At 44.9% G+C, this 25,524-nt stretch overlaps 1 long non-coding RNA gene across 1 annotated transcript; it reads left to right on the forward strand.

The window, feature by feature from the left end:
• The first annotated feature begins 21,038 nt into the window (after positions 1-21,038).
• On the forward strand, positions 21,039-24,800 carry LOC127331220 (uncharacterized). Its single transcript, XR_007869670.2, has 4 exons — positions 21,039-21,609; positions 21,745-21,818; positions 21,923-21,988; positions 24,727-24,800. It is a non-coding gene; the product is annotated as an uncharacterized lncRNA (long non-coding RNA).
• Positions 24,801-25,524: the final 724 nt, after the last annotated feature.

Here is a 25,524-nt window from a genome sequence, read left to right on the forward strand (position 1 = left end):
CTATAATTATTTACCCCGGCATAATAACTTAGCACAGACCTCAGAAACGCTCCCCTAATACAAAAATGGATCAATGGAAGGTTCAACTTCCGGGGTACACTCAACAGCCCAACCTAGTTTGTGAAGAATTTAACATGAGTAAAGAAAATTTTAAAATCAGTGTTATACTCACAAATTAGCAATAACACCCACAATATAACGATTTGTTTCATATTTTCTGACAAAAAACAACACCCACACAGGAGAATGGTATGCCACATACGTTATGAGGACATTCTTTCAATAAAATTATCATGTATAAATACTGTTACAACACAGTTTGTTATAAAAGCGACAAGCAAATAACGAAAAATGATAAAGGTAAACGCAACAGAGACACAAGATTTAACGTGGAAAACCCCTTCCAACACAGAAGGGGAAAAAACCACGGGCGCCAGCCAGCAAAACTCACTATATCGGGGAGTGTTTACAAACTCCGTGGGTTATCTTATAATCTGATAAACCATAGCCGACGGCTTACAAGATGTATATATATAGACGATGTCAACGATCCGTAGCCGGCGACGGGCCTCGCTCCGCTCGTCAGAAGTTAGCCTCCCTTTAGTATATGAATTTGGATCATAATATAACCCAGTTGACCATATGCACAACCACACATACAAAACCACCAAGATTGCAAATAGTGAGATTACCTAGACACCATGCATCCTTGACACCTTGTGCTCGGGGAATCATCCAGCACCGAAGAGTAGAACGATAAGGCATCCTATATGGTGGTTGGAGAGGTAAAAGGTAGCTCACGTGTGGCATGTACGTAGGAGCAGGCCAAGATAAGGGAGAAGTAACGTAGCTCTGTGAGAACATCTACAATCACGCCCTTGTACGCCATCCAAACAACATCGCCGAACGACCACTATTGGAGTGCCAACACATGTTGCCGCATATGAGGCCGCCTCCCCCCACCACCCCCCCCCAAATCATGTGCCATTTCATTGTCGCATGTTTTTCTATGGCCTTATTTTATGCTACACGATATTTATTAACAATCATCAATTATTTAATGTGGCATTTAGGTGTCATGCATTATTATTTTGTATTAGGACATATTTATTACCTATCATTTCACATGTCTTTTCATTGTCTAATGATCTGAGATACTTATTATCTTTCATTTCACTTTGCATTTCATCGATGTGGGTATGATTGTATGCTAAAAGGTAGTTATTACACACTATTTCATGTGCCATTTAAAATTTCAGACAGTTGTTGTACAAGAAATATGCTTGGAGGAAACCTTGGTGTCCGTGTTGTCTACCCACGCCAAAATCATGCTCGTCTCTCCTAGATTCACAAATGTCACCACCATTGCCATCAGACACTCTTTGTGGCATCAACACAACTATTCCGCCCTCGACGCTCCACCCTTTCCAGCCACCTCCACTGTCAACGCGCCTCCCCCGTTCATTAGGAAAGTGTGGATCATCTCCGATGTTGGCGTGCCCAAACCCACCGCCATGCTTCATCCATACCTCCATCTCTAATACATCAGCCCGTTTGGGTGGTTATGGTGAAACATGTTCGTATGTTGAGTTGTTTTGTTTTTTGGGCATGGGATGATTAAGCGGGGTGTAGTTATTGAGCTAGGGGAGTCGAGTCGGTATTTTGTGCTAGTGATAGAGAGGGTGCGAGTGACATAGGCATCCCAAATGGGCCTGCCGAAGATAGTACCCGGGGTTTATTGAAGGCCCACTACCCGAAGAATAAGAAGATTCGGGAGCCCAAGATATATTAAGGAAAGTTAGAGTTGTAATAGGAAGTGTTATTTGTAATCTGGCGGGATGAGTTAGAAACCGTCCCGGACTCTGTAACTTGTACAAAACGAAACCCTCGGCTCCGCCTCCTATATAAAGGGGGAGTCGAGGGACGAAGAGATCATCGAATCATTGTTGCAAACCCTAGTTCTCATAGTCGTCGAGTACTTTTCGGCTGAAACCTTCGAGATCTACTTACCCTCTACTTCTAACTAAACCCTAGCCTACAATCTATAGGCATTGACAAGTTGATACCTTGTCAATTGGCGCCGTCTGTGGGAATTAGAGGCGTAAGGATCTGATCTCGATGGCACGTTCAAGATCTTCGACATCGTCAACCGCAAGCAACGCAATGGATCGAGGTAAACAGATCGCTGCTGGTTCTGTCGATTTTGTTCCTCACCCACCCTCTCGTTTGGATGCATATGCGTATCTGGTGGAGCCCATGGAGATGACGTTCGGAAGGTTTCACTTTCGCGTCGAGAAGGAAGGATCGTATCGTGTCGAAATTCCGATTTCGTCGGGATCGTCGGCGGTCGATTCCGATTTTTCAGGCTATACATCGTCAACCGAGTCAGGAGAAGAAGAAACTTCGTCGATACGCTACGTCAGCACCAGAGCAAGAGAGAAACTCGCCAAGATCTTCAACGACATGTCGTTTGAGTCATCTGCGGACTCATATATAAGCGATGGCTCAAGCGATGTCGACAGTTACGACTTCATCGACAAATCTATCACAGTGGGCAAGGTCTTCATCAATCTCAACGATGATGTCACCAAACCCAACATAGATCTGAGTACAAAGTATCATCAGATTTATGCCATTGAGGATCAAGAGGAAATATCTGAGGCTTTCGACGATCTGGGAAATCCATACGTCGAGCCCTCCAATCTGCGACAAGGCCTGGGCAACAAATACGTTGGGCCACAGCCGCGAGACAGAGTTCAACTTTCGCAAGCAGCGTGGGATAGAGCCGCGAGAGCTATGAACGGTTCAGAACCAATGGCCACCACAGCCACACCAGAGGAATTGCAAGCATATCAATATAGGCTCGCACGAGCTGCAAGAGAATTGGAAAAACAGACAGCTGAGTTAAACAGAAGAAAGGAGGCAGCTTCTGCATCTAGCAGGAGAAGGGCAGATCTAAGCCGACAATCTAGAACTTCGGGTGATAGCCACAGGGAGGCGCGGAACAGAGCGAGATCAAGGTTGCAACATATACCCGAAGCAGAAAGAGAGCACTTGGTCCAAAACCTCGACATGTCCTTTATGTCGATAGATACAAGAGGAAATATCATCCCTAAGACACCAGAGGCTGGGTATATGGCGACACATGCTTTTATCCTTGCATCTAAACTACCTCCAGGTGATCCAAGGGAAACACTATACAATATGGCAGTAGCAGGAGTTGGAGCTATGGGGACAGCGTTTGTATCAACGCCTCCCGAAGGAGCGGCAAGGCAAAATAGTCCACGACCTACAAGAAGAATAACGGCAAGACTTTGAAGGACCAAGTGGAGCAAGAGACACAGCAGCACAAGCAAGGGTCGACAGAGCGCGGCAAAGCAGAAGGGATCATCGGCAATCTCCGGAGCTTAATGACGAAGATATGTGCGGCTTGCCATGCTTCACGAGAAGAGTCCGAAAAACTCGAGTCCCCTCAGGATTCAAGTTACCCGACAACTTCAAGAAGTTCGACGGCCTTCAAGATCCAGAGGATTGGCTAGTTGATTATCTCGAGACAGTGAAGCTCACAGGAGGAACCAGGGCAACAGCTATGCAAAGCATCCAGGTGTATTTGAGTGGAGCCGCACGATCTTGGATAAAGAAACTCACTCCAGGATCTATCGACAGCTGGGAAAGTTTCGAGGACGTGTTCGTCAAGAACTTCAGATCCACGTGCAAAAAACCTGCGTCGTTAGAGGAGTTGAGAGCATGTCGACAAAAGCCAGATGAGCCAATGAGAAAGTACATCCAAAGGTGGAATATCATCAAAAACTCGGCAGAAAATATATCTGACGAGAGAGCAATAGATGTGTTTGTCGCAGGAATCAGGCGTGGAGATTTTGTCGAGGACTTGGGAAGGACCAATCCAATGATAGTATCCGCGTTAATGGAGATAGCAAACAGATGGGCAGATGGAGAAGACGCTGTCCACAACAAACGGCACAGGTCGCCAGAGGAGGACCGTGGTCGAAACTATCAACCGAGGCGACGATTTCCTCGGCAGTACCCGAACTATGACGCTCTAGGGCAAATTTCGGCAGGTTTTCGGGCAAACACAGGAGGAAACAATAGAGATGATTATCAGAGAAGCAGTGAACAGCGAGGTGATAACAGGGATGATTTTCGCAACAACAGACAAAATAGCGGGCCTAGGTTCCCAAGGCCTTTCGTGTCCCCTGAGGAGATGATGAATGGACCGTGTCAAATGCACTTTTTCCTCGACAGCAACGGTAAAAGACAGTCAGGGCACCTGCAGAAAGACTGTCGAAATTTTCAGGCAATGCTACGGTATGCAGAGCACGCTAATGCGCGGGCAACACAGAGAAATCCTCGAGAACCCAGGAGCGAGATTCACTTGCCGCCTCCTCCCGCGATTACAGACGACAATCGGCATCAGCTCAGAATAGCGGCAGCACCTCCACCACCACCTTATGTTGATCCTAACTCCAACGGAGCGGTGTCGATGATTCAGAAGGGAATGCCGTCCCATAGAGCTCAGAAAGTAATCTCACGACAGGTGTTTATGGCAGAAAAAATGCCTCCACCAACAGTTGAGTATCTTAATTGGTCAGGACAAGATATTGGCTTCACCATAGCAGATCATCCGCAGCAAGTTCCTCGACCAGGGCAGTCAGCACTTATTCTGCCAGCAGTTATCGCGGGATTTGATGTCTCTCGAGTGTTCATAGACGGCGGCAGCAGCCTAAACCTTATGTATGCAGATACATTAACGAAGATGAACATATCCTTAGCAAACTTGAAGCCAACAGACACAAGGTTCCATGGCATCACACCAGAGAAACCAAGTTATCCATTGGGGAAAATCAATCTCGACGTTCAGTTTGGAACCCGAGAAAATTATAGAATCGAGAGACTGGAATTTGAAGTCGTGGATTTTCCGTCGCAATACCACGCTTTGTTGGGACGACCAGCATATGCTAGATTTATGGCGGTGCCACACTATACATACCTGTTGTGGAGATTGCCTGGACCAAAGGGACCAATCACAGTCAAAGGAAGCTTCGCCTTAGCCGATAAGTGCGACAAGGATTTTCATCGGCTATCAGAAACTTTCAGGATGCAAGCTGAGTATTTAGCGTCAAAAAGCATGACTGATTACGACGTGCTGCCAGACGTTGGAAGGCCAAATAAAGAATCAACTTTCAATACCGAGAAAAATTCTAAGGAGGTGCAGATTCACCCAACAGACCCGAAAAAGACGACATCTATCGCAAACGATATGGATATCGCATAGGAAAGCGCGCTCGTCGAGTTCCTCCGTGAGAACTGGAAAATCTTCGCATGGTGTCCAGCTGACATGCCAGGAGTACCCAGGGAACTTGCCGAGCACCACCTAAACTTGGATCCATTAGCAAGACCAATCAAACAACCTTTGCGGCGTTTTTCGGAACCAAACCGCAAAGCTATGCTGTCAGAAATCAATCGACTACGAGAAGCTGGTTTTATCAAAGAGATATTCACAGAAGCCACATGGGTAGCAAATCCTGTGTTGGTGCCGAAGAAAAACACTAAGGTCCTTCGCATGTGCGTCGACTTTACGTGTCTCAATAAACATTGTCCAAAGGATCACTTTCCCCTCCCAAGGATCGATCAAATTATCGACTCCACGGCTGGATGTGAACGTCTTTCCTTCCTGGACGCATATTCTGGTTATAACCAGATCAGATTGAAAGAAGAAGATGAAGTAAAGACCGCGTTTATTACACCATACGGCGTGTTTTGCTACAGAACAATGCCCTTTGGTCTAAAAAATGCGGGAGCAACATATCAGAGGATGATGTAGAAGTGTTTGGCGACACAGATTAGGAAGAACGTGCAAGTATACATCGATGATGTCGTCATAACATCAAAGAAGGGGGCAACACTGATCGAGGATCTCAAGGAAACCTTCGACAACCTTGACAAGTTCTGCCTCAAACTGAACCCGACGAAGTGTTCTTTCGGCGTCCCAGCAGGAGAACTTCTGGGGTTTCTAGTTTCAGCAAGAGGGATTGAAGCAAATCCCGATAAAATACAAGCTATCGTAACAATGAGGAAGCCAACAAAGTTGAAAGAAATACAGCAGTTAACTGGGCGAGTCGCAGCCTTGAGTAGATTCGTCGCCAGGCTAGGGGAAAAAGCGCTACCATTTTACGCCCTCATAAAGCAAGGAGATAAATTCCAGTGGAACGAAGAAGCGGACAGAGCTTTTGAAGACCTCAAACGCAAAATCTCGACACCCCCCATCTTGGTGGCGCCAAAAGAGAAGGAACCTTTGTTACTGTATATTGCGGCCACACCCCAGGTAGTAAGCACAGTCCTTGTCGTTGAAAGGGAGGAAGAAGGAAAACTCCACGGAGTGCAGAGGCCAGTATACTTCGTCAGCGAAGTTTTATCGCCATCAAAACAGAGGTACCCTCAGTACCAAAAGCTAGCATATGGAGTGTTCACAACAGCACGAAAATTGCGCCACTATTTTTCGGCACACCCGATCATAGTGGTCAATGAAGCTCCCTTGTCAAATATACTAAACAATCCAGAAGCTACGGGTCATGTCTCCCTTTGGGGAATAGAACTTTCCCCTCGGGACATCACGTATGAAAAAAGAAAAGCAATCAAGTCGCAAGTTACGCAGGACTTCATCGCGAGTGGATGGAGCTGCAAAACACAGGACCCCCAGACTTGTCGAGAACCTGGACCATGAATTTTGACGGGTCCAAGAGAGTAGAAGGAGCTGGCGCAGGAGTAATACTTATATCACCTGAAGGCGACAAGTTGAAGTACATCCTTCGGATGACGTTCCCTAACGCATCTAACAATGAAGCAGAATATGAAGCTCTCATACACGGGATGAAGATGGTGAAAGCTTGCGGTGCAACTCGACTAAAAATCTTTGGCGACTCACAATTGGTGGCTCAGCAAGTTATGAACCAATGTGACGCAGTCAATGATAGCATGATGGCATACAAGGAGGTGTACAACGAGCTCGAGAAGTTGTTCGATGGATGCGAAGTAAATCATATTAGTAGATTGAGCAACGACGAAGCTGATGTTCTTGCAAACATCGGGTCGCAATGCCTTGCAGTTCCGCCAGGTGTATTTTGGGAAGAGATAACAGAGAGATCTACAAAATCGACAAAATCAAAAAAGAAGGAGAAGAAACCCTCGGGGGCTACCAAGGAAGAGCAAGAGGAAGAAGAAGAAGATCAGGACCTGGTCATGGTGATACAGATACCATGGATGCAGACGTACATATCATACATCCTCAGGAAAGAAATACCCGATGATCCAGTTGAGGCAAGGCGAGTAATTCGACGCTCCAAAGCTTTCACGGTGATCAAAGGAGAATTGTACAAGCGAAGTATTTCAGGCGTCCTGCAAAGGTGTGTTACACCCGAAGAAGGAAGAATAATTCTGAAGGATGTACACGAAGGAATATGTGGCCACCACGCGAGTAGTCGAGCTATTGCAGCCAAGGTTTTTCGGGCAGGATTCTATTGGTTGACAGCAATTGAGGACGCCAAGGAAATAGTAAGAACTTGCGACGCATGTCAAAGGTTTGCCGCGAAACCTCATTCTCCAGCAGCAGAATTAACACCAATACCATTGTCGTGGCCCTTTGCCCAATGGGGACTTGATATGGTGGGCAAGTTACACAAATCTTGGCCGGGAGGAAAAGAGTACATGCTAGTAGCTGTCGACAAATTTACAAAGTGGATAGAAGCGAAGCCGATAAATTCACCAGACGGAGCATCCGCAGTAAAATTCATAAAAGGCCTCGTCTTCAGATTTGGAGTGCCCCATAGCATCGTCACAGACAACGGCAGCAACTTCACATCCCACGAATTCAAAGATTATTGCAAAGAAGTGGGCATCAAGTTACACTTTGCGTCAGTTGCGCACCCGCAGACCAACGGCCAAGTCGAGAAAGCTAATGGAATCATCTACAACGGCATTAAGAAACGCTTATTAGCGCCACTGGAGAAAGCTCGACACACCTGGCCAGAGGAGCTGCCCAGTGTATTATGGAGCATACGAACAACACCAAACACAGCAACACAAGAAACTCCATTCTTCTTGGTTCATGGAGCAGAAGCAGTATTACCAATCGAGATAGAGCATGACTCTCCACGAGTCATAGAATACGATGAAGAGGTATCGAGAAAAGCGCTAGAAGATGACGTCGATGCACTTGATGAAGCTAGAGATGAAGTACTGTCTCGGGTAACCAAGTACCAATAGGACTTGAAAAATTACCACAGTCGACGCTTGCGGCCAAGATCCTTCCAGGTGGGAGACCTAGTTCTTCGGCTCACGCAAAAAAGTCATGAAAACCTCGAGTCACCATGGCTAGGCCCTTACATTGTCACGGAAGTAATCGGAGGAGGAGCATACAGGATAAAGGACAAGAAGACAGGGGTGGAGGAGCAAAATCCCTGGAACGTGGCGCAACTCAGGCGGTTCTACGCCTAGAGCTGAAATATAGTCCTTGTAAAACTTCAATGTACTGAAACGCCCGCGAGTTTTCAGACGCACTCTTTTCCTTTTTCGGGGCACCGAGTGGGGCCGGGAAAGGTTTTCAATGAGGCGGGCTCGCGGTGCTGCAATATAATAAAGATAGTGTCAATATAACTTTTCTTTATCGACATGCTCAAAGTCTCCGACCCGACGAATTTCAATATAGTTCCTACAAAAAAGAAAAGCCTTGCCTTGGTATTAAAATACCTCGTGAGTCAATAAAAATACAAAATAGTACTCAACAAAGAAGCTCGGGGGCTGATATTCGCCAAAACTACATATTAAATAAATGCCTTGGTTCAAAACCTCGCAATACACAAATACAGTAAATAGCCACCGAAACACTCGGGGGCTAGACAAATATAGAAATATGATGCTTGCTTCACAATATAATCACAATCATGGGTTACAAAAGAAGAGTTATCTACCAAAGGAAAATAATTAGTCATGATTCAATATGTCATCAAGGGTAATTCTATTTTCTTCAGGAGCAGCGCCAAGAAAATCAGCATAATGACCATCTGCAAAAAAGTCGGCATCCATCTGAAGAAGGTCTTCAATCATTTCTTCGGCTATAGGCGAAACCTTCGTGTTAATTCGGTCGACACCAACTCTTCGGCGCCTTACCTTCTCATGAACTTTCGCAACAACTTGGGTCAGGTCAAGATTTGAGTGGCAGATCTGAAGCATGATAAGAGCAAATCTGGCGCCAGCTACCAGTTGAGCTCTGACAAAATCATGGATCTTGTGGGCATCCTTAAATTTCTCCATTATCTCGGGAAGAGTTTTTGGTTGAACGTTCTGAGGAAACATGGAGTTATAAACCATAGACAGGGTCCTGGTACAGAAGTCAAGGAAATCGCGAGTTTGAGAGGTGCGATCCTGAAATCTGACAATCTGGCGGGTCCTCTCTGGAGTAGCCCAAAACAGATAACCATGGTCAAGGGAAAGGTTAACAAGGAGGTTCGTCCTAGTATTTACCCTCTCTTCTTCGGCAACAGCATCAGTAAAGGAACCTATTAAAACAACGAAGCAGAAAACTTTAAGAGACGTAGCATGAAGACGGAAGATATCGGAGGATGAAACAAGCATACCCGACATATCCGCACTGGCTTCATTCATTAACTCGAGCATGAAATTTTCTCGACTAGTCGCCTTTTCAGCCTCGGAAGCAGCGATTTCCTTAGCAGCCACGGCCTCGCGAGCTTGCTGAAGTGCAATTTTTTCGGCTTCAGATGACTTACGGGACTTTTCCATCATCACAAGTGTTTGCTTCTTTGCATACTGAAGTTGCTGCCGAAGTTCATCCAATTCTCGCGGCAAGAAATCTTCGACAGGTGTAGCATCAGCAAGAGTTCTCCTTGAGCGAGAAGAAGAAGGCGAAACATTGGAAGGAGCGGAAGATGGAGTATAGTTATCAAATACCAACTGAAATTTAATAAAACAAGACAACATCAATCAACAAGCAAAGATAGAGTTTTCATTAATCTTTCGGAATAATTACAAAGGCCTTACAGTGGAGCTAATGAAGTACGTGTCGCCAAATAACTACTTTGGCGACAAGGGCAAAAGAAACAGAGAAAGAAAAACAAAGAGGCATGCAACTAGACCTCCGGCCTTGATGAGCTAGGAGTCGAAGCTGGTTTGATCCCGAGATAGGCCAAGATTTTCTTCGTGTTGGGCTTGGCTGCCTTAATCAGCGACCTCCATCTTGATTGCTCTATCTGATCGGTGTCGCCAACTTTCATCCAATCAACACATTGCTATCGTCAAGAACTGTGGCAACAGCAGTGCTTTCGACAGCAATCTTCATGTTTTCCTGACGCATCTTCAGTCCAAGGTCCTCTGATGAATTGAAGCTCTTGGCAAGGGCAAGGAAAGTCGGGGGCTCCTCTTTCTTCGGGAAGAAGTAGGGGAATAGCGTCGACAATCCTGCATTAGCATTTGCCACGCCTTCACGAATTTCGGACCCATGAAGCTCCAGATAAGAAAGTGCGTCAAGGAGAGGGTCATTGACGGGATTCTCCAGATCAAAATCTTGGTTTGTTTGGTCTGCCACAGGAAACAAAACGTTGGTCAACAACAAGAAACAGCGGTTCTCATAAAAATAGAAGGGATCAATAATATTACTGTGAGTGCGTCGGCTTTGTGATTTCAGGCGCTTGAGGATCCCCTGTTCACGAGCAGCTTGTGCAGCTTTATGCTCGTTTAAAGCAGATTCAGCATCTTCAAGTCTTTTCTGTAATTCCTCGACACTAGCAGCTTTTGCTTTGGCTTCATCAGCCTCGGCTTTGGCTTCGCTAGCAACAAGTTCGGCTTTCTTGCGAGCCGCCTCACTTTGCTCAAGTTTTTGAGCAAGTGCGTCGGCACGTTTGTTGGCCTCTGCAAGTTTCTCTGTCGAGATAAAAAAAAAAAAGAAGAAAGATCAAAAATCGCGACAAACAACAGGAGCAAAAAGTCAGAAAGAACGGCAAGTATAAAAGTTGTTACCTTCAGTTCTGCTAACATACTCACGGTACCCAATGAATTGGGATCCGATGCGGATAAGATCTTTGATCATGGGCTGTCAAAGAAGAACACAGCAAGAGAAACATCGGCATGAAAAAAGAGTGAAGGCGTGAAAAAGCAAAATAGAGGAAATATAGATATCGACAAACTTACATCATCCAAGAGCAGGGTCGAAGAGCTGCCCAATTGAGGGGCAGGTTCAAGAATTGTTTCAATCCTTGTCCTTTTTGGTGAAGGAGCAAGGGGGCTTGCTGGCGGAGTTGTGGTGACGACGTTTCGTTGAGGAGGCGAGGATTCTTCTCCTTCAACTAGCGTGTCTGAGGCAAGTAAAGTATGTGACGTGCTTGTCCGAGGAGCCACGTCAACAGTTGGTACTCCTTCCTCGTCATCACTGTTGATTAAAAATCGACAGCATAAAAAGCAAGACAAGATGAACATTTCGAGTACAGAAATAAGGAGAAATAAAAATGACTTACGAGCTGACGAGGGATTCAATATAAGGATCATAAGCTGCCTTCGGATGAGAAGGAACAACTTTTTCGGCCTTAGAAGTGCCAGAATCCTCGGCGTCATTCCTTTTCCTTTTGTTCCTTGGGGAAACAGCAGGAGGAAGGGATTGCGTCGACTCGCTGGCGTCAGATTCAACTTCTTTTTCATGGGAAGCCGCAGATTTGTGAGAACCTGCGACTTCACTTTCAGGAAGAGAAGAACCTTGGTTGTCTTCGGCAACGATAGCTTGTTCTTCGACTTCTCCATCCTCAGGAAGAGGAGGAAGGGAAGCCATAGTAGGATGGTTCTGCAGGAAAATAGCGACAAAAGAAAAATTAGAGAAATATCAATACAATGAGATGCAGGGAAAGTTCGGAACAAGACAAAAATTCGAAAAGACAAAATACCTCAGGGAGAGGATTGGTAGAGCTGTATGGTTCTACGCGGCAAGAGGAGGGAATAGGATCCTTCTTGTTCAGCGAGGAAATTCTTCGAATCAGATTCTCCAAGTCCTTTACAGAAAGATCATTGGAGAGCCTATTGGCGTCATTTTCACCAGCATACGTCCAAAGGGGATTTTTGCGAGCCTGAAGAGGCTGCACTCTAATCCTAAGAAAGTAGGCAGTGATTTGAACACCAGACAGCTCTTTGCCTCGAGTATTTTGAAGCTGATGAATACGAGACATAAGTGCTTCTATCGCCTTTTTCTCTTCTTCGGAAGCTTCAGCATCCCAGGAGCGGCGGCGCTGAATTTTGGCACTTCCGTCGAAAGGGACTATGTTGTGCTCAATAGAATTGGCACTTTCTTCGTGTATGTAGAGCCACCTTTTGCGCCACCCTTGGACAGAATCAGGAAATTTGACGTCGAAGTAATCAACGTCAGTTCGGACACAGATAACAACGCCGCCTATGTTATAGGTGGCGTTGTGGGAGCCATTGCGGCGGAGGCAGAAAATGCGTTTCCACAGAGCCCAGTTAGGAGGGATTCCAAGGAAGCATTCGCACAGCGTGATAAAAATGGAGACATGGAGGATGGAATTGGGGGTCAATTGGTGCAGCTGAATCCCATAAACAAAAAGAAGGCCGCGGAGGAAATCGTGAATTGGGGCAGAAAGGCCGCGGATGAGGTGATCAACGAAACTAACCCGGTACTCCATTGGAGGGTTTGGGTAGCTTTCTTTGCTGGGAAAGCGGATGGCGTCCTCTTTCTTCATCAGGCCAAGCCTCTTCAGCATGTTGACGTCTTGGTTGGAGATTTTAGATCTCTCCCACTCAAGATCTTCAGCGGCCATCTTGGACTCTGGAGTACTGTGGCGAGTGAGTCGCGTGCGCGGTGGCATCAACGGCACTGGAAAAGCAGAGTTCGTGCGTGGGTAGGATCAAAGAGAGTTGGGCGCAGTGGAAGTTTTTGCAAAGAGGAACAGATGTGCGGCGCAAACGAAGGTGCGAACGGAGGTTGAAGAAAGGTTTATATAGGAATTGGGCAAAGCAATGAACCGTTGGATGAAGAAATCGTGTGGTGAAAAAAGATCTTGTAGATAAAGGGTAAAAAGGTATTTTTACTGAGATGGAATAGAACAGGCGTTACAGTACGTGCGCCAGGAAAAGCGGAGGACGTGTGTCCCCCACTTGCACGACGTGTCAACGTGGTGGAAACAATGGACCCACAAGGCAGAAAAATCACGACTATTAACAGAGATGAAGTAAATTTGACTAAGGGAAGCATGCCGACAAGAAAAATAAAAGAAGATTGGCGACAGGAGAAGTCATTGAATACTTCGGGAGCCTTTGATCAAATACAAGTTTTTTCCCAAATGCTCGGGGGCTACTTCGACAAAAGTAAAATTTCGAGTATGGCAGTATAGAAATTGTGGGAGCCTACAACCAAGCACAAGTCCTTGGCTGTAGCCTCGGGGGCTACTCCCATCGGGAGCGCTGTTCGCGCACCCGAGAGATGAAAAGAAGATCATATCGGGAAATAATGACAATATAGCGACAAGGTGGACTAAAATGTTGAGCCTACAACCAAGCACAAGTCCTTGGCTGTAGCCTCGGGGGCTACTCCCATCGGGAACGCTGTTCGCGTGCCCGATGAAATTAAAAAAGAAAGATAGAAAAGCAAAAGAGTATATTTCGAGTTATAATTAACTCTACATATACTCCCATCGGGAGAGCAATATAAGTCATATTTGACTCGATAAAATGTGCCATTCCAACGGCCAGAAAAGCACTCGACAATATATTCTCAGAACGCCAAAGTTGCGATCAATTTCTGAATGCCGCAAATTTGCGAAGGTAAGACCCCAGATCCGTTCTGCTGGGCGTGGCATCGCCGAAGACTGCGCTCTGCTACTTTTATCCGTATCAACAGATACGAAGAAAAATCCTAACGGACGCGTTAGGTACTCGATAAATTTGACTGAGACTCGACAGAATGGTAAGACCTTAAGCGGCACCTGTCGAAGTTTACACCAGTATCCCGAGGTCATGTCCAGGGACGTGATCTTGAAGTAGGTTTTTGCGGATTGCCACTAGAGCAGTTAACTAGTACCTGATCCGTCAGATGAACTAGCCCCAACTACCATTATCCCTGTACAATATAGAATTTTATGAAGAAGTATAAAAAAGTTGAAGCTGTTGAATAAAAATAAACAGTGGAGATTTTCCCTGACTCTACGATTCAAGCAAAATCTCGGGGGCTACTGACATAGGCATCCCAAATGGGCCTGCCGAAGATAGTACCCGGGGTTTATTGAAGGCCCACTACCCGAAGAATAAGAAGATTCGGGAGCCCAAGATATATTAAGGAAAGTTAGAGTTGTAATAGGAAGTGTTATTTGTAATCTGGCGGGATGAGTTAGAAACCGTCCCGGACTCTGTAACTTGTACAAAACGAAACCCTCGGCTCCGCCTCCTATATAAAGGGGGAGTCGAGGGACGAAAAGATCATCGAATCATTGTTGCAAACCCTAGTTCTCATAGTCGTCGAGTACTTTTCGGCTGAAACCTTCGAGATCTACTTACCCTCTACTTCTAACTAAACCCTAGCCTACAATCTATAGGCATTGACAAGTTGATACCTTGTCAGCGAGTGTGAGCATGTTTAGTTCTTAACAGTGTTAAGCACATAAGAGAGTTTTCGATGGATACGAGGGATTGCCGTAAGAACGAGTTTTTTTTTGTTCTCCACGCCGGATGTAGACTAATTTTGAACCTTAGTTTAATATTTTCTATTAGGCCAATCAAAGGACTGGATGGCTCATCGAGCTATGGAGTCTACATTGCGAAACAATGATGGATGCATCTTGACTAGCTAGGAGGCACAAGGAGGCTACCATACATCGGACCTAGCTACTTGCAAGTACAAAAAATGATGATGATGAGTACTGACTTATATCTCAACTTCGTACATCATGCATGTCAATAAGTTTCGAAGGATTAAGGCATAGGATTCAAACAAATTTGATTTTGTCCGAGCAAGCACAAGCCAAAATTTGAGCTCAGCTGTGATAAACACGAAGTTAGGAGCGCTACTTCGTCTTGATGCTCACAACATTTCAAAAGCAACTTTGTGTGATCTAAAAATATCAGCATGGAACGAAAATTCATTGGTAACTGGTGGATCAAGTGAGATCCCACCCAAGTTTCTATTATAGTTCAATTTAGTTTTTCTAGTGCAAATTTTATCTCAAAATTTACACTGAAAAGATAAATTTATAAATTTGCGCCATAAGTACGACTATCGCGGGATCCCATTCGACACCATAGAGTATACCTGGGCATTTCTCGGGCTAGGCCATGCTTCGGGCCAGGCGGACCCAACCACGAGGCAAGAAATCTAGGTCTGGTCTTCGGGCCAAAAAATCAGGCCCAGGCCCAACACATCGGAGAGAAGGCCCGCCGTGCTTAGGGCTCCGAGCCACGGGCCAGGCTTCTTAATAAACTGCAGAAAATCAAGGCCTAGACGTGACCGTCGGGTGAAAAATCAGGCCCAAACCCAACCCGATGGCATGGTTGAGTTGAGCCTGGCCCGGGATTATCGGGCAGGCTGGGCCAGGCGTCCCATGCCCAGGTATCATAGTTAGGGTAACCTGGAAGTCTCACGAAAATTTGAGTTTGGGAGCCAAAATTTTGTGCAGAGCAAATAGCTACAGCGTGGTCACCATCCATCCGACCGGCCGGCAACCCCCCACCTCGCCACTGATCGACCACCGCCCCCACCCACCGAATTATGTAAACGCCGTCCACCCCATACCTCCCACGTCCAGTCCCACCCGATCCCCGGCGCATCCGCGAAACCCTAGGTGCTGACCCTAGCCGCCACCGCCGCCGCCGCCGTCCGTCCCGCCGCCTCCCTTCGACGCACCATCCTTGGGAGACCATGTCTACGTCCGGGTGCAGCGCGGAGCTTTGCCCCACGAGGCAAGTGGCTACCGACGGCGACAGTACGTGCCGTCGAGGTCGCCCTTCCCGCTTCTCCCTTGGATCCGTCGATCCGCAGCCTCTATCAGCCACCTGCTCGTGTGCGTCGGATCTGGGGAAGAAAGGTGAGTACGGCGGCCGTCGCAGTTCTGCCGGGTCAGCGCCTACCGCGTCAGCGCCTTGGGCAGGTACATGGAACCCCTAGGTCAGTCCCTCCTCCTCTTATGCATCCCCCATTGCTGCTCGGCTACAAGTACGCACCGCTGCACTGCTCATGCCGTTGCTGATCTGCTCACGCGTATTGTTCTCTGGTGGGTTGCAACACGGGGTGTTGAGGTCTGAATGTCTGATGCCGACGACCTATATTGCCGGCGGCCTTGTCCCTGAGGTCCTGCCGGTGGCCACGACTCCGACATGCCACTAACGGCCACCTCCCTAACAAGGTACTGCCGGTGAGCTCCATGGCCTCTTCCCATCCTGCATCTATTCTTGCTAATAATGGTTTCCTTTTTCAAGTTGAATTGAATGTTAGGGTTTAGGGAAAGGTTGCATGTGAGTCAAGATGCCATCATGTTGTTTTGGCTTCCTGTTTTTGCTTGCCCGATTTGGACAGCAGTAATTGACAATTTTTTGAGGGAAATGTGTGCTCCTCTTCTACTCAACAGATCTTTGATATGAAGCATTTTTCTTCTTATGTGCAGCATGGGGGGCTGTTGCTGACCTTGCAGCAAGCTAGCTTCATGCACAGCTGGTTGTGTTACGACAATCCAATCAAATGGCGTCAACACGCCGATTCTGATTACTTTTTTCCTCGTAGGTAGAATGCAACGTGAAATTTGGTGTTTTCTGTTGCTTGTTGTGTTACTCAGGTAACACATGATATATTGTTTGTTTTCAAGTTTATATTGATCAGCTACTGCTCCTGCAGGATGAGAAGATTTGTTCAATTGAAGCCAAGCAGGTGGGTGTTCACTTAGAAATGACAATCTTTACCACAGAAATGGTTTCATTTGTTCACTGCTTGCAATAATGTGTCTATACTCTATACAGGCTGAAAGATTGCCGTTCCTGTTTTACAGCTAGGAGCAATTCTGTGATCAATTACGTATCTTCAGCAGGAAAATACATGGATGCACTCGGGTGATATCTTTCCCTATATCTCACCAACCAACCTGTTTGAGATCTGTTCTACTATATTAGTATGTTGTGTTGTGTATATGCTAGTCATGACTTTTTTTGGTTTTTGTATTCAGCAGTATGAGCCTGCCACATTATCAGTGGGTCAATATTGATATTTATGGGCACCTGTCACTCTCCAACTACCGCCCGCATCTACTCTCTAAGAGTTAATCTACTCAGGTTAGAGTTTGTGCATACAGATTTTATGTCTTTACTAGATCATGAGGATACAAATTTGGGATATCGTGATTCAAAATAATGAAAGATATCATGTGAATATGTGAAAATGATTCTGATATACTAGTAAAGTTGAAAACCACATTAAATTTGAGTCATCTTTACAACAACAACAACAACCAAGCCTTTTAGTCCCAAATAAGTTGGGGTAGGCTAGAGTTGAAACCCATAAGATCTCGAAGCCAAGTCATGGTTCCGGAACGCGGATAGCTAACTTCCATGCACCCCTGTCCATGGCTAAATCTTTGTCGATATTCCAAACCTTCAGGTCTCTCTTAACGGACTCCTCCCATGTCAAATTTGAGTCATCTTTGTTGTATATAATTTCTATTGCTTTGAAATAATTAGGAAAATAAATTTTAGGTTTTAGGTTACTTAGGCCATGGTAGATCTGAACATTAAATCTGAATATGTAACCTTTTTTTAATATCGACGCGGTCTCAAATTTAAATTGACCTGCACTAATTAAAATGTTTTGGATTTTTTTGAATAATCTACTTTCCGAGTTTCCTGTCTAAATTAAAAAAGCGGCAGCCTGGTGCATGAAGCTCTCCCTTTGCGTTGGTCCGGGGAGGGTTTGGACCACATTGGGTCATTGTATGCAGCATTTCCTTGCAATTTTTGAAAGTTTCAAAGTTTTACTAAGTGGCATGTCTTAAGTTTACTGCAAACATAGGATAATGCATGTTTAAAATCCCAGTAATATGTGTTTATTCATATTTCGGATTTATCAAAGAGATTTACAGAAAAGTCTAACTAAACTTCAAAAATCCATAATTCGTATTTCTAAAATGTTTTGCTTTTGAAACGATTATTTTCAAATGTTTATACATGTCTACCAAAATCAACTTTCTAATTAGGAATATCCAAAACACATGTTTAATTATTGGTGTTCGTAGGACAACCATGCTCCCCCGCATGTGTTTAAAAAATTCTGGCCGACACAATAAATGAACACCAGTGAGGTGAGCCTTTTGCTTTTAAGACAACGTCAATCCTGCCAACGAGAGAAATTAACTACTCGGGTAGTTTGCTGACTTAGTGTAGTGTGAACGCCATGGTTTTTGAGTCGAATAGTCTCTATATAGTCGCCGAGTCGTTTTCCAAAAATCACGGTGACTCGCGACTATACAACGACTTATGACTACTATACAACGACTTTGGTCGACTATACACTGAGTCTGAGTCGCAGCCTTGGCGACTCAATTTTGTGTCGCGACTCAAAAACCTTGGTGAACGCTGACTCGTACAACCAACTATCCCTGCTCTACATCAATGGTCTGCATGCAATGTCATGTATTAATACCATTTATTGAATCAGAAATTTATTAGTATTTATTTCCCCTTACTCTATGCACAGATCACAAAGCGTCACAATGTGGTCTAGATTTCAGGGACATTTGCCACCCGGTTCCATATGTCCGCGTCCATCTTCAGCATGGTTTTAAAGGTGTTAAGGTGTCTTAGGAAGGTTTGGGAGTGCTTTGATGCCTAAGCCACGACTAGGCGGGTGCTTTAGACGCCTAGGCGCTTAAAGCAGTCAATTTTCCTAGGCGGGGGAGGGCGCCTTGATGCCTAAGCGTCGCCTATGCGACGTCTAAACAACGCCTTTAAAACCATGATCTTCAGTTGCAACTTGCAAGTTTGCAACTTAACCCATAATTTCCGCGCATAAGTGCTCATATGCCAATCTTAGTCCATGTGTATAAATCAGCTGGGTTTAAGTTTGGTGTGTAATCCTGAAAACAATCTCTTTAGGATTCCATGCATAGTTTGGATATTCGAGTCTGCACAGTTTTACTGGAATGACATACATGTTCTTACTCCTCCTTCCCTGTTCTAAATAATACTATCCCAGTGTTGTAGCTATAAAATTAGTATTTGCTAACTCTGAAGTCCTTTTTCATCCATTTGAATGTTTAGTTTACCTACATTTGTTTAATATGGTTTGCTCCTTGTACTTAAGTTTTTCTGTATCAGCATGAACTTTGATTCACTTTGAGCCTCGAAGACATGTTTTGTCTGTATGAACTTTTTTATTTGGTTCAGCTACCATCTTTACTCTGGACTATGTTTACAATATGATCTTATCTAGTGCCTTGTTTCTGCTTGTTACCAATGTCAGTCCGTATGGAATCTTGATCTGTTACCGTTTCTCGGGAAAAAAAAATACTGCCATGTTTACAGTTGAAACTCTCCTTTGTTTTGTTGCCAAACTAACAGGCCTTGACAGCAACCATTATGTTTTGTTCAGTTCAAATTTGGCTCGGCAGCGTCTATTTGAAGTGTCTGCTGTACAGCAGTATTTTCTTTGCTGACCATGCTTTGTTCTCCTTGTTCAAGGATAATATGGAGGACTAAATGACAGCCATGGTAGCTTTACCATGTAGCCTGGCTGGTTCTAGGTTTTGATTTCTTTCTCCTTGGCCCTTGCTGCCGTGCCATTGCAGCGGTGGCCTTCTTCTTTGACTCTCATGGATTTAGGTAAGTTTGTGGTTTCGGGCATCGAGCTGCTGACCTGAACTGGACTATATATTTGAACTGTTCAGTGGCATGCCGTGCATCAGGTTAGGTTGTTGTATTGGAGTGATGTGTACCCATTTCGTGGTACGGAAAGTTGACCAAGTATTGAAATGTATAGTGTGACATAAGCTGTTTGTTGCAACATGGCGTGTGATGTTGTTATGGATGTGTGTGTGTGTCACCAGAGCTTGTTTGATTTGATTTAGCATTTTTTCTTGGCAGTGCTTGGGTTACTATTCTGTGCTGATCTCCAATGGAAATGCTAGCCTTAGTACTTTGTAAGTTAGGAAATTTAATAAGGCTGGCATGCTTAGGTTTGGCTGGCTCACATGATGGTTTTGTAACTATGCAATCTGGCTACGATGATGCTCGCCTCCACTGAATCTGCTTGCATGCACTCCTAGTGATCATTCAGCTATGTAGCAATTTTGTGCTTACTATAAATCATGTGTCTTTGTATATGGCAAATATAATGCATGGCCTGTGGTGTTTTTATGGGTTGCCAGTCTTATATATCAGCAGAGTTTCTTGTGTTGAAGAGCTGTACAAATTTGCTCCAAGAACTTAATTGCTGGTGTGTTCTATGTGCAGGTAGGGGAGGGTGATGACTGACGCCCCGGGATTGCGGACTCCGCCGTCTGACTCGGTGTCTCTGGTTGCTGCTTTGTTCAGTATTCTTGTGTTGGTGCGCTGCTGTTGTGTTAACGTAATAGCCAGTAGGAGTGTTTTCATCAAGTCTCTTAATATTCAGTTGAATTCCAACCTGCAATTTGTGTAATAGTCTTTTTTATCTAATCAATCTTTAGTTGCATCAGTTGTCTTTCATTAAACTTCTAGCTGGATGGCTGGCTGGCTAGTTTGGCACATGTAATGTAGCCGCCATATTTTTTATTATTGTTTGGAAAAGGAAGTGTCCAAAATTCAGACGATCTTGGTAATTATCATCTGGTAGTCAATCAATGGATTAATTAGGTTGACAAGTAGTTTAATTTTCTTAAAGAAAGTCGCGTCCAGATTGGAGAGGGAGCAGTCTGGATAGTGAGCAGCTCGTTTTCTTTACTTGAGGCAGGAGGGAATAAAAATGGAATTATGGTAAATGAAAAAAGAAATTAACAGCTGCTGAAGGTGATATTCTAAGATCGATTCATCAGGTAGATGAAATGATAGAAAGGGAAAATGCGACCTCAACATCTTCTATTTATCCTAGCTACTACCTCCATACCGGATTAATTTTGTGATATATATCTTATACTTTATTGACCAAATTAGTAGTCAAACTTGTTTCTCGAAGTGCGTAATTGCCCATTAATCCGGTATGGAGGTAGTAGCATAATTTGGTTCCTTCTGCTGAGTTAATGAGGCCTTTTAATGTCGTATTTAAAGTTTTAAATCGCCTTACTCACAGGTCACACCATTCCAGACCACCACAATAAATGTAATTGTGTGCTGAGTTAATGAGTACGTAGCTGTATATATACTGGGCTTTTTTTGTGTGAAGGAGAACAGGTCAATAAATGAAATTGTGTGCTCACACCATTCCCACAATAAATGAGAAATCGCCTGTACAGAGCTGTCCATCTCCAACGACGACTCTATTTATACATGCGGAAGGTTAGGCTTGCACAGAGAGGCGACAGTTTGCACTTTGCAGAGGGACTAGTGGATGTCGAGAAGAACGTCGAGGCTCCCTCCCAGGTATACCAACCCTGCAGTATTCATCTAAGATAGATTACTTTAACACTTACATTCTCTATACATGTTTTTCTTCTTACGTTCTGCACTTCTGTTCTGTTTTTTTATTAATATATGTGATTTGCTTTTCCTTTCCAGTATTTCGTTTCTCCGGCCCAGATTTAGGATGAAGGCGGAGGTCCTGAATTCCTCTTCTCCGAGATGCACTTACTGTATGTTTTTTTTTCTTTTTTCTGGTGGTGAGGCCATTATATATATTTGTTTTACCTATCCATGACCCTTGTGTGGTTTGCTCTGTCCTCGTAATATGGAGAAGGCGCACAAATGGCTTCTAGCGGGGTGGTTTGTTGAGATTAGATCTGGGGGTGAGAACGTGGACAAGGTAATATTTCTTCTGGAAAATTGGTGATTTACCCAGATGTTGATAGGCCTTGGACTATCTAGCCAAAGTTGTTGATTGTTTATTGGTAGTATATCCATTAGGGACTTGGAAGAAATACAAATTTACACCGAGACTTTCTCGTGATAACTGGACATAATAAAAGGATAAAACAACCATAACTAATGAAACAGAATTTGACACAAACGTAGCTTGGTCAGCTACCATTGACCAGATCGGAATCCCTTGTGCGCGTCTGCCGCCAACGTTCGTAACCAGCTTGAGCAACGTTGTGATGGTAGGCTCGTAGCCGTCCCCGACGCCGTCCACTGGTGAGCGACCCAATTGGTGCCGCCCCGGCGATGTCCGCTTGTACATCCTAGATCTTATTTTACTTCTTATTTTTTGGTGTTGTATACCACCGAGAATTCATGCATGTTGGGTACCGGGCGATACTGGTGAGTTGCAGCCAAAAAAAAGCTTGGTTGCACGCGAGGAGAGGGAGTGGGAGCTTTATCCGGTCAGGAACGGCAAGATGGACGAGCTTGTACTGTCTTACGGCTCCGCCTGACGTGGAGGGCTGGGCGCTGTCCAGAGCAGTGGCACGGTCGGCACAGCGGACGTGCCTAGACCTAGCAGCTTGCACACGACAGGTCACGGCGCACGGGCGCGCGCAGTATGATGCATTTGGCCGGGGCTGCAGCGAACGGCCACCAACACGCACGAGATTAAAATGGACAAGTGACGTTAGTTTTTTTTTTCTTGACTTCAGTTTGTCTAGTTTACGCAAAAATCCTTTTGGGTGAGTCGGACTGAGATCTAATCCTTGTAGTGGATATTTTACCAACAAACAATCAACTTCGGGTATATGATCAAAGAGGATCTCCAGCCGCGTCCCCCAAAGCCTCTCAAACGGCATCGGATCGAGCATTTAGAGGACGTATTTTTTTCGTGCCGCGTTTGGGGGACGTCGCTCCCCAGCCGCGTCACCCAAACGCCGCACCCAAACTTTTTTTATAGGGTTTACGAAAGCACAACCATTTATTAAACATAGCATACAAATAGATATGTTTGCCCAAATTGTTTTTAAATTAAAATACAACAAACAATTAAACAATTAAACAAATGTAATAAATGAGGTAGATCAAGGCGTCGCGGCATTCGCTGATAATCCTTTGATCCTCCACATATGCTCAACGAGACCATTTGACGCCGTGTTCTGGGATGCGCTGGCAAATCGGCGGCGGCGAAAAGGCCGGCGAGGGAGCCAGCCGCGATGATGGTGCCCGATTCAGAAGAGATTTGCCGTCGAAACGGCCGGCAAATCGAGCAGCGACGAAGGGGTGGGAGCCGCGGGAGGGAAGGCGCGACGAGAAATAAAATGCGTGAACCAACCGTTATGGAAGTGGTCGCCGATGGGTGGGAGCCCACCTCGCTTTTCGTTGTGTTCGGCGTGCCCGACGCGTCCCCTGTGTAGCGGGGACGGGTTCGGGGCGGCGGACACCGTATTGTGCCGTGCCGAACAGAAGAAGGCTTTAGAGCGTGCGGCTCGGAACGAAATTTTGTTCGACGCACCCTAAATCCCTTTGGGACGCTTTGAGGGACGCGGCTGAAGATGTTGGTGAACTTTTCTTTACCATATCATATCATGTACTACTATCTCCATTCCCCATTGAATGATTTTCTAGGAAGTACATAATCACTTAAAAGATTTAATTACTAAGGCCATCTATAATGGACGCGTGGGGGTAGGGAGCTTAGCATGGGCGGCAAGCTGGTAATCCCAGGTGATGGACCATTACGTTTAAAAATTCTCCGATTGGAACTGCACTAATATCCACAAGGGGAAAAAAACTTTAACATGGGCACTGTGAAATTTCTTTTCTATTGGTGCGGCATGCGTGGGGGCCGTTCGATTTGCGCGCCATCCATGACCTTGCCACGTGGTGTGGTGAATTGCCAGTGGGCTGCGCCCTAGATTGCCGGGCACGATTAGGGTCCAAAAACTTTGTTTGATAAGGTGCCAATGTATAACACCATTAGAATTTTCATGAGAAGTATTTTCGTAATTATATCTTCATAATTACCTATTTGTTTGCATGAATATCCAATCCATTTAATGGACTATTATCATTTCATAGGGAAAGTTGTTAAAACTCATATTTGATGGTGTGCATGGTACTATTAGTATATAGAGTGAAACTCCAAGACAACAATTTGCATGCAAACCGTAGTTTCCTAACTCAACGGATGTGGATTGTGTGTACTTTCCTGCCTACGGGGGCGACCAAGGATTATCAGCGGTTCATGCAGCTTTTCACATGTGACATATCATGAAGTGTAGATATGATTGGATGTGCATTAAGCAAGCATTATATGTTTTAGGCTAACAATTATGGGTCATATGAGAAATACAATGTATGTACATGCCCTGGAAAAGACTAACATCAAATGTCAACAACAAAATTTACTCGAATCATACTTTTCTATCAGATTATAACATTGTGTGTATATTTTTCGCAGTTTTATGTTCATCCTGTGATGGGAGTACGTGTATTCTCTAAAAAAGATGTACTACTCTATGTTAAGAAAATTAAGATCATTGAATGTGATACAGATGGACAATGCGAAACAAACTCTCAAGATAATATATTTTTCCTTCTATTGTTGGTCATTCTATATTTTTGTTTAACCTATAGCCATGACTCTTGTGTGGCTCGCTCTGTCCTCGTAATACGCAGAATCATACAAATGGCTTTCAAAGAGGTGGTTTGCTGAGATTAGAGCTAGGGGCGAGAACATGGACAAGATGCTCAAGCTAGGTAATCTTTTTTCTTCCTTTACCATATCATATCATTTACTGCTATCTTTGTTCCCTAATGAATGATTTTCTAGAAAGCACATAATCACTTTATAGATTTAGCTAGTGGAATACCCATGGTTGCGCAGGAAAAATAAAATAAGTAGATAGAACCAACCATAAGAGACTATTATATTTTGTGAACACGAGCGTCCAAGCGCAAAATTTTATTTTTATGGCTCCACCTCTGCGGCGACGACATCACATTGCCGAGGGCCCTTCTACTCCAACCGCAAGCAGATAACGACATTCTCTTTCTCCAAAATTGCGCGCGCACACATACTCTCTCTCTCTCTCTGGCATTTGTAACTCGTGGTCACATGTCAAATAAACCCTTTTCAAATTCCAACTAAAAATTCTATGATGTTTTGTTGTTGGAGAGGAGGGAGGAGAAAAGCACCACCGACGCCAGACTCCACCAACCACTGTGGCCCACCCACCAGCATTGGCCAAGCAGATGTCATGCACTCCCCGTGGTGGGTTCCACTATTGTGTCACCTTGCCATCAGTTTATCATGCCCTGGTTGGCTATCCTCTGGGCACATAGATATTCTCCGGTGTCGGTGTTCCCCTCGCCCCAAACTAAAACCTTCTTTTAGCCTCCTCTCTGTCGACTACCTTGATTTGGGTGGCTTATCCTTGCCATCATCAACGCCACCACGGGCGGCCAGCCTTGTTG

Source organism: Lolium perenne, chromosome 2 (genome assembly GCF_019359855.2).
Source record: "Lolium perenne isolate Kyuss_39 chromosome 2, Kyuss_2.0, whole genome shotgun sequence".
Taxonomy (NCBI): Eukaryota; Viridiplantae; Streptophyta; class Magnoliopsida; order Poales; family Poaceae; genus Lolium; species Lolium perenne.